This window comes from Dendropsophus ebraccatus, chromosome 3, assembly GCF_027789765.1.
Source record: "Dendropsophus ebraccatus isolate aDenEbr1 chromosome 3, aDenEbr1.pat, whole genome shotgun sequence".
Lineage (NCBI taxonomy): Eukaryota > Metazoa > Chordata > Amphibia > Anura > Hylidae > Dendropsophus > Dendropsophus ebraccatus.
This window is the reverse complement of record NC_091456.1, coordinates 27,254,691-27,264,551: the sequence shown is the minus strand read 5'-3', so window position 1 is coordinate 27,264,551 and position 9,861 is coordinate 27,254,691.

The window sequence follows — 9,861 nt, the reverse complement described above, 5'->3', positions numbered from 1 at the left end:
AACCCTAGAATGCATACCTGGGGCCTTGCAGGCCGGCTCTGTTAATTGTTTTCTATTTACTGCAAGATTATTTTAGTTAGAATTCTGAAACTCTAGGTATTCCTCAGGTATATAGTTGTTAGTCATTTCCAGTTGTTCATATATTTTTATGTTACAGGCATTTCGGTATAACAACTTTTTTTGTGAATACCCCATATTCACATACCTGGGGCCTTTTAGGCCCGTACTAGGTTTACATGTGATCCTACGTCTTTTTGTCTTTACTGTTGCCCCCATTAGCTACATCTGGAACATTTTTATCAAGAACTGTACTAAGCATTACCATTCTAGTGAAAATGTGACAGTGGATGAGCAACGTCTTGCATTTAGGGGACGTTTCAAATTCATTCAGTATATGCCCAGCAAACCTGCTAAATATGGTATTAAAATTTTCTGGATGTGTGATGCTGCAAGCTATTATGGAATGAATGGTCTGATTTACTGTGGCAAAGATGTTGACGCTCCAGTCCAGAAGAACCTATGTTCTGACGAAGTAAAAACACTTGCTAAACCAATTTTCCATTCTGGAAATAATATAACAATGGCCAACTACTTCAGCCATCTAGAACTGGCCAATTTTTTGCCTCAGAAACAAATTACACTTGTTGGTAAAATGAAGCAAGACCGCTGAGAAATTCCTCCAATCATGAAGCACAATCAACATCGACAACTTTATGATCGTGTATTTGGCTTCTGTAATCAAGCGACAATGGTGTCTTATAAAGCTAAGAAAGAGTACAATGCACCATGATGCAAGTATAGACACTAATAACAGGAAACTGAAACCCGAAATAATCTTGCATTATAATAAAACCAAAGGAGCAGTTGACAAGATGGACGAAATGATTGGCGAGTATGCGTGCAAGAAGCAGACAAAACGTTGGCCTGTAGTTCTTTATTTATAATATGCTAGGTGTCAGCCCTCAATACCTATATTGTTTATAGAGAGACTCATCCAGAATTCCATGCCAACAGAAAGGAGAAGAGACGTCTATACTTGACGGAACTTTGCTATGAACCTTCCATGATAGAGAGAAGCAGCACAAAATGCTTGCCAAGGCAAACAGAAGCTATGATCAGATGTGGTATATGTTTTCAGGAACATCCAGAGCCAAGAGATAAAAAAAGAAAGCAATGTTACATTTGTCCAGCAAAGAAGGACTGGAAATTGGAGCGTGTCTGTACTACTTGTGGACAAAATGTCTGCAAGGATCATTCTTCCGAACAGATAACGTGTGAAAGATGTTGTGGTCATTAGTAAATTCAAAAAGGAAACTTTGAAAAGAGATATTCCTGCAGCATGTTTACTGCAACTTTTATATAAAAAAAACTTTTAGACAAAAAAACGTTATAAAGAGTTATATCGAATGTGTATATTGGGCGTTTTAAGCCCGTTCAGTTACTTTTTTGTTGTTTTTTTGCACGTAATAATGTTTTATTCACATCTTAGGATGCATTGCCACTAGCGTTGGTGTCTGCCAGGAGGTGATCCGTAATGGATCTGATCTCTTGGTAACTCCAGTTAAGGCTACCGGAATGCTCGGATTCTACTAGCCTTAGCTGGGGTCACCAGGTCGTCAGATCCATTACAGATCCCTTCCTGGCAGACAGCAGCGCTAGTGGGAATGCATCTTTACTTTGCAATTTTCAAATAAACTTTGAAAAGTATTTTTATTTAAGTTATTCCATGTTATTTGCACACAGGCCTAAAAGGCCCCAGGTATGTGAAAGTGTAGATTTTTATGGTCATGCATTCTAGGGTTAAATAGAAGTAAATTACAAATCTATATAACTTTTTGACACCAGTTGATTTGAATGAAATTTTTTTTCGCTGGACATCCCCTTTAAGCCTGGAGCATGTAGGAGCACTGCCCTACCCCCACAGCATCATCTGGCCCGTCTGCTCCATCAAGGGTGGGGAAGTGCTTCTAACAGTGCTACCACCCAAAGATTACCCAGACTAACAACGCAGGACCGCTGTCGGGGAGGAAGGTCCTCAGCATCCCAGGTGCTAAAGGGAACTATCAGCAGGTTAAATTCATCTAACCTGCTGATAGTTCCCCTTTAAATAGCTACTTCTCATCGCCTTCAGTTGCATGTGTTCAAAGTGTACAATAGGGTTGATGTTCCTGGAGGGGTTACTGCAGTGTGATGTTTCCTAAAATTATGCACTTGGAGAAAAGGAACCCTCTATTACAGTATTGTATAGGCAGCTCTGTGTTAGAGAAAACTTCAGAAGAGAAGGATTTAGGGGTAGTTATTTCTGACAGCTTCAAAATGAGTCACCAGTGTAACCATGTAGTAGGAAAAGCAAACTGTATGCGGGGCTGTATCGCCAGACGTATAACCAATTGGAAGCTCACTTGTCAGCTGTTCGTTGTCTTTCAACATGTCAAAAACATCAACAGCTGGCCGCTCCCCATCGCTCCATATAATAAAAGATACGTGGCTGATGGCAGATTGACGCAATTGCTGCAAAGAATGATGCCCATGCAGCCCTGCCCCTACCATTATCTAACTATGTGATAGGGTAGGCGAATACTGATCTAGCAGCTGATCTAGGACATCCCATACAATCTTTTTTTTTTTTTTTTTACTTCTCAGTAACACAATAATTAAAAATCACATTATTAGACTCTGTTCACATGTTAAGGGTTTGAAAGGGATTTCATCATCAATTGTGTGCCAAAATTCTTATCAAATCCATTAACACTTTACAAACAATGCACATCAATTAAGTTTTAGTAACTCTAATCATATTCATCAAAACACGACATGGAGAGGAAGGAGCAGCTGCACATCCCATCTATGGCTGACACTAATGCCGTTAGGCCTATTTTAAAAATCAACACCAGGGTGGCTGTATATAATTTGATCAAACCATAATGCCCCATGTACCACGTGCAGGTCCCCTGGTTCACACGGGTCCCTACGCTAACTCCACAACGTGTCGGTCAGTGACCGCCAACCCCGCAAAGCGTGCACATGCAGGGAAGAGAGGCCATGGAATGGCCCTGCAACCCCAATGTCAAAGGACCAAACCCAAAATGCCCCACCAAACCTGGCCAAAACGTTTTAAGGGTGCCTTTACACATACCGGATCCGCAGAGCTGCCAGTTTGCAGAGAAAACCACTGCGGATACATGTAGTGTGAAGGTCTATGGAGGTTACATATATTCTTATATTCATTCCACTGCGGATATGTAAGCTGGCTCCTTTAACCCCCCCACCGCCCACTGCCCCCGGCCCAGGGCATCAATTACCTGCTCAGCGCCGCGGCTGTGTGAGGCCCCCGCTTCCTGTCGGTCCCCAGGAGGGGAGCCGGGAGCATCACACACAGCCGCGGTGCCAAGCAGGTAATGGATGCTCCGGGCCGGGATGCGGGGGGGGGGGGGGGGGGGTTAAAGGGGCCGGGTCACATGCTGGCAGCGGAATAAAAAGTCTGCGGTGGGTTTGTGACCCATTCACTTCACACTACCAGGATCCGCAGCGGATTATAATGCAAACTTGCAGCATGAGATTGGCCACTGGAATTTAAAAAAATCATCCGCAAGTAGAATGTTCTTGTTAGGAAAAACGTCAGCCATGGATTTGTTAGGATACTTAAGAAGATACATGCCTGAGTTCCCTAAGGCAAAGCTAAGATGTGTGTTCATACACTCATATCTCATAATGTCTATTTGAACAGGTCATAATATTACATGTCTATTGTCCATAAGTATTCAGATTATACAGCAGTGTCCTCTGTTAATTACCACGGTTTGCAAGCCAGGGATGTTGCCGAACATTGTTTAACCAAGCGGCTCTTGTAACAGTCTAAGAATACAACGCAGTGACAATTTTGGAAAGGAAAAAAAGTAGACTTTTACAGATATGATTCCATTTTATCTATATTACAGACAATAAATTCTACAAAAATATCTAATAAACATTTCTTATATTCATTAACGTTCTTTATCTACACATTCTATTTTCAGGGGTTTTATTAATCATAGGAAAATGTTTCAATATTTAACTAAACCTCTTTTAAATATTACTATCATAATCACTCTGCATGCAATGAGTAATGTTTCACTAAAATGTAATCTCCATGCTGTTTCACAAATATGTCAGCCGAATCCCTGCAATGAAGCACAGTGAGACGGTAGCTCACTTACAGTACATTAAAGCCCTATGGGGAAGTCACAAAAGCAAAAGTGATTATTAATTTACCTTCATTAATTAAAATGGTCTCTTCCTATTGACATCTCAGTACATCGCACAGGGAAAATCTGGAGCTCCTCTTTCCTTTTCTGTAATTAATTAAAGGAAAAATTGATGCGCAACTTTGACGTGAGTTTTGTTTCATGATAAAACATCTTTTTGGGTCAGTGTTGCTACTTTTTCTTTGTTTATAATTTATTAACATAAATATTACAGGGATTAAATAAATATTTTGTAAATGTATCAAACCGTAAAAAAAAACATTCACTCAATGTTCTGTTAAAAAACTGTTGAAAAGTCATATGTGAAAATCCAAGAAGAAATCCAGCACCCAGAATGGAGGTAACGTACACTGAATCTTTATTGCAAAAATAAAAAATAAATGTTATGCTAATGCAATATTTTAAACTTATATGGCTTTTTTACATAGTCTCTTGTAGTCAGCTCACCAGTCCTTTCTGCCAGTCTGGTGCTCAGAAAGACCCCCAACATGGCTATTGTACGAAAAATCCAAGAGGAAATTCAGCACCCAGAATGGAGATAACGTATACCGAATCTTTATTGCAAAAATCATCACAGTAACAGGGACCATAACTGTACTTGACTCAACGCGCCTTGTTTACAACTAATCTCATTGTCAACAAGGCATCTGTACGCCGAAATGCATCAACTACAGTTACAGTTCTTGTTACCGTGATGGTGTTGCAATAAAAATTCGGTATATGATACCTCCATTGTGGGGGCTGGATTTCCTCTTAGATTTTAAGACACTGACCATGTCCCGTGTCTTTCCGAGCACCAGACTGGGAGAAAGGACTGGTGAGCTGAGCACAAGAGACTTTGCAAAAAAGCCATATGAGATATCTAAGAAGAAATCCAGCACCCAGAGCAGAGGTAATGTATAACGAATCTTTATTGCAAAACCATCATGGTAATAGGTACTGAAACTGTACTTGACACAACACGCCTTGTTCACAACTAGTCTCATTGTCATAAAGGCGTTTTGTATGCCGAAACGCAAAACGATGGTTTTGCAATAAAGACTTGGTATACGTTACTTCCATTCTGGGCGCTGGATTTCTTTTTTGATTTATGTATATTAGCTATCTTTCCGAGCACCAGACTGGGAGAAAGGACTGGTAAGTTGACCAAAAAAGACTTTGAAAAAAGCCATATAGGTTTAAAATATTGGAAAAGCATAACATTTTTTTTCCAGCTTAGCCACATGACACTGCATTGCTACACATGGGAAATTACAGTCACACAATCCCCCTATTAAATGGTAAAAAATGATACATATTTTTTGGATAAGAGCTAAAGACAGGAGGTAGACCTCATGGCTGAAAGAGAGTAATGAAAGCCCAGTATTTTTTTTTGTCCTATCCCTTTTTTATTGTGTAAGACAATGGATTGGTGGAAGAGCTATACTTAGTACTTTCTAATACGGCAACAGGATACAAACAAGAATTTCCACAGATGCTAAATATTATTGGGGCTATGTTCACACTGCGTATGAATCCGTCCGTAGTGCGAACCGCGAATATACGCATGTAGTTTTGAGGTTGATGCGTTCGCTTGAAAGTATACGATATACGCCCGCACAGTGCACACTATGTATGAGCTTACGGCCGGATCGTATACGGCGCTGTGAAAAATTAACACGACCATTGTTTGAGGACGGAAATGTTGAAACTCACGGCCGTGGATTTCCATGCGGTCCCATACAAAGTACTTATTTCAGCCAAATTGAACTTGATTTTTCGATCTAAAAGGTTCTGTGTGGTTTACGGGGCTGGGCGAAGATTTCCAAGTAAATGACCTGCCTCAGATCGCTTCAAAACAAGCTAGGGAAGCATAACTGTACTGCGGGCGTATGTTCGCGGTGCGCACGCATCCGGACACATGTCGATTTTTCGCACGCCCGTAGTTTCAGCCGCACATGTACGGCAGCGTAAGACCTGCGTACGGATTCGTACGCAGTGTGAACATAGCCTGAACAGCTCCTTATGCACGCAGGCCTTATGCGCGGAAGGTCCAGCAACACTCAGTCCAGGATAGATATGGCCTTAGTAAATGCACATATGATAAGATGGGTTAGCTCGGTAAATTACTTATCACGATGTTTATCAGATCACGCCCCACTATTAGTGGAGCTAGATTCACTTAATATTTACACATAATAGAAGCAGAGATAAAGGATATCTGGAGGTTAAATATAGGCACTGCACCATTAGGAATAGTATGGGACACAATTAAAGCTGTTATTAGAGGGAAATATAGGGGAATCATACAGAGTAAAAAAAAACAATTTAGGGTGAAAGAGGAAGAGTTAAGGGCTTAGGTTCAACTATTACATGAAAGCTTTCGGGGGGACCCAACACAGGAAGCACAAAATAAATTGTTAATAGGTCAAGAAGAGCTGGACAAATACCTACTAGATAAGGCCCAAGCACAAGTGGGCTTTATGGCCAAGAAAATATATTGTGAGTCTGGTGTTCCAAATAAGATGCTCATGAAATTAATTAGAAATCAAGAGGGAAGTAGAGACATACACGCAATCCGCTCACCAGAAGGCGAGATAATAAACACACATGAGGGCATCCTGGATGGCTTTAAAGTTTTTTTATCAAAATCTCTATACATCTGAATGCGTGGTGAGTCGGGGAGAAATGAAAGGGCTGCTCCAGAGGGCCTGCATGTCAAAAATAACACAAGAACAAAGGGACTGGTTGGGGGCTCCGATTACTCTAGGGGAGCTGGAGGAAGCGCTGGAGGGTGCCCCGAATGGGTCTGCTCCCGGACATGACTGTCTGCCCTTTGAGCTGTATAAGAAACATAAGGCGGTGCTTCTTCCGGCTCTCTTGGAGACTCTGGAACACTCAATTAGACGGGAGTCTACCCAGTTCAATGGCGGAGGCTGAAATTAACCTCTTGTTGAAGGAGGGGAAGGATCCCCTGGACAGAGAATCCTATAGACCAATCTCGCTGTTGAACTCCGATATAAAGATTTTTGCGGGTGTGCTGGCTAAGAGACTGAATAAAGTAATTTGTGACATTGTACATGAAGACCAGACGGGATTTATCCCAGGACGTTTGATTAAAACAAATATTAGGAGATTGTACGAGAATGTACAGATGTCGGGAACGGGAGGCTCCCACTCCATCCTGTCATTGGACGCGGCCAGGGCGTTTGACAGGGTGGAGTGGGAGTATTTGTGGTCAGTAATGGAAGAATGTAATCTGGGTGGTGAGTTTATCCACATGGTGAAGCTGCTTTATAATGATGCAAAGGCTTCAGTCACAGTAAATGGCCTGCATTCTGAACCCTTTAGGTTAAATCGTGGGACTAGACAGGGATGTCCCCTCTCCCCCTTACTCTTCGCCCTAAGCGTGGAACCCTTGGCCAATTTGTTGAGAGCTGATCGGGATATCGTAGGATTTGGGGCGAGGGGTGAGGGGGACAGGGTCTCCCTTTATGCGGATGATACACTCCTGTTCTTACAAAACCCCTTGGTGTCTGTTCCAAAGGTCATTGCCCTCATCCGGGAGGTTGGGGGGTTCTCGGGTTTAGATATAAATTGGGGTAAATCTGTATTGATGCAGGTGGGTGAGGAAGTAGATCTAGTATTTCCTCAACTTAAGGTGCTGGGGGCCAGCGACTCATTTAAATATCTGGGGGTACGAGTTTCCAAAAATATTAAGTCCTTTAATGAGCTGAATATTGTCCCAATAATAAAAGAAGTGGAGAGAAAGGTTGAGATATGGTGGAGACTCCCCATATCCAGAACGGACAGAATGGTTTTGTTTAAGGCAGTATGCCTCCCCAAACTGCTCTACGTGTTTGGGGTTTCCCCAATGTGGTTGGAGAAGAAATATTTTAGATGGTTAAAAAAGATAATGAATTTTTTGATCTGGGGCCGAAAACGGATTAGAATAAAGTTGGATTTATTGGTGGTACCCAGAAAGAGGGGAGGGCTAGGCTTTCCATCATTGGAGCTATATTTCTTGGCCTCCCAGGCCTTTTGGCTCTTGGATTGGAGGAATAGCCCCTTCTTTTATCTCTTAGGGAAAGATGATCTATAACTGGATATTTTTCAAAAATTAGACGCTGGCTGTTTAGAAAGTGGTCCATACTCTACCTGGCCCATGGTAATAGCCCTAGTTAGAACTTGGAGGAAAATACTTGGAGTTGAAATGGAAGAACTTTTTGCCTTTTCCCCTCCTTGGGGTCATGAACAACTGAAGGAAGTAAAAAAATTAGGGATACTACGTGGTTTGCATGAGAGGGGGCTGAGATTGTTGACTGACGTGGTGGCCCAGGGTGAAATTAAAACTTGGGAACAGGTCAAAATAGAATATGGCCTACAAATAAATCAGTGGTTTGACTATGCTAGACTATACAACGCTCTGAAAATGGATAAGAGAAAGAGAGATTTTAGAGTTATGACTAATCCAGTAATAGAAAAGTTAAGAGGGGCCAAAAAAAAAAAAGGAAGGGGGTGTCAATAGTTTATAAGTGCTTCATGTCATTGAGAGAAGTGCGATTTGGCAGTCAATGGTAAAAAATGATACATATTTCTTGGATAAGAGCTAAAGACAGGAGGTAGACCTCATGGCTGAAAGAGAGTAATGAAAGCCCAGCATTTTTTTTTTGTCCTATCCCTTTTTTATTGTGTAAGACAATGGATTGGTGGAAGAGCTATACTTAGTACTTTCTAATACGGCAACAGGATACAAACAAGAATTTCCACAGATGCTAAATATTATTGGGGCTATGTTCACACTGCGTATGAATCCGTCCGTAGTGCGAATCGCGAATATACGCATGTAGTTTTGAGGTTGATGCGTTCGCTTGAAAGTATACGATATACGCCCGCACAGTGCACACTACGTATGAGCTTACGGCCGGATCGTATACGGCGCTGTGAAAAATGAACAAGACCATTGTTTGAGGACGGAAATGTTGAAACTCACGGCCGTGGATTTCCATGCGGTCCCGTACAAAGTACTTATTTCAGCCAAATTGAACTAGATTTTTCGATCTAAAAGGTTCTGTGTGGTTTACGGGGCTGGGCGAAGATTTCCAAGTAAATGACCTGCCTCAGATCGCTTTGAAACAAGCTAGGGAAGCATAACTGTACTGCGGGCGTATGTTCGCGGTGCGTACGCATGCGGACGCATGTCGATTTTTCGCACGCCCATAGTTTCAGCCGCACATGTACGGTGCGAAGTGTGAACATAGCCTGAACAGCTCCTTATGCAAGCAGGCCTCATGCTCGGAACGTGTTAATCGCGGAACGTGCAGACCGTGAAGCTGTATGATGAAATCACAGACCTCCTGGCATCATATATCATTATGATGCCCGGAGCACTGAAAGTATTTTAATCTTTGTGGGACTATAATGACACAGTCTCATGACAGTATTACTATAGTCCAGCAAAGTTTTAAATATTGATTCACGGAATGTGTGCATGAGGACGAACTATTAAGAGGGTAGATATTATAATTACACTTAGATAAGGCTTCTATAGGTTGCCTACAATGTGAGATGTTATTTTCAAGAGCAAGCACATTGCTTATAAATAATGGGAGAGATTAGTGTGGAGAGGTAAAAATAA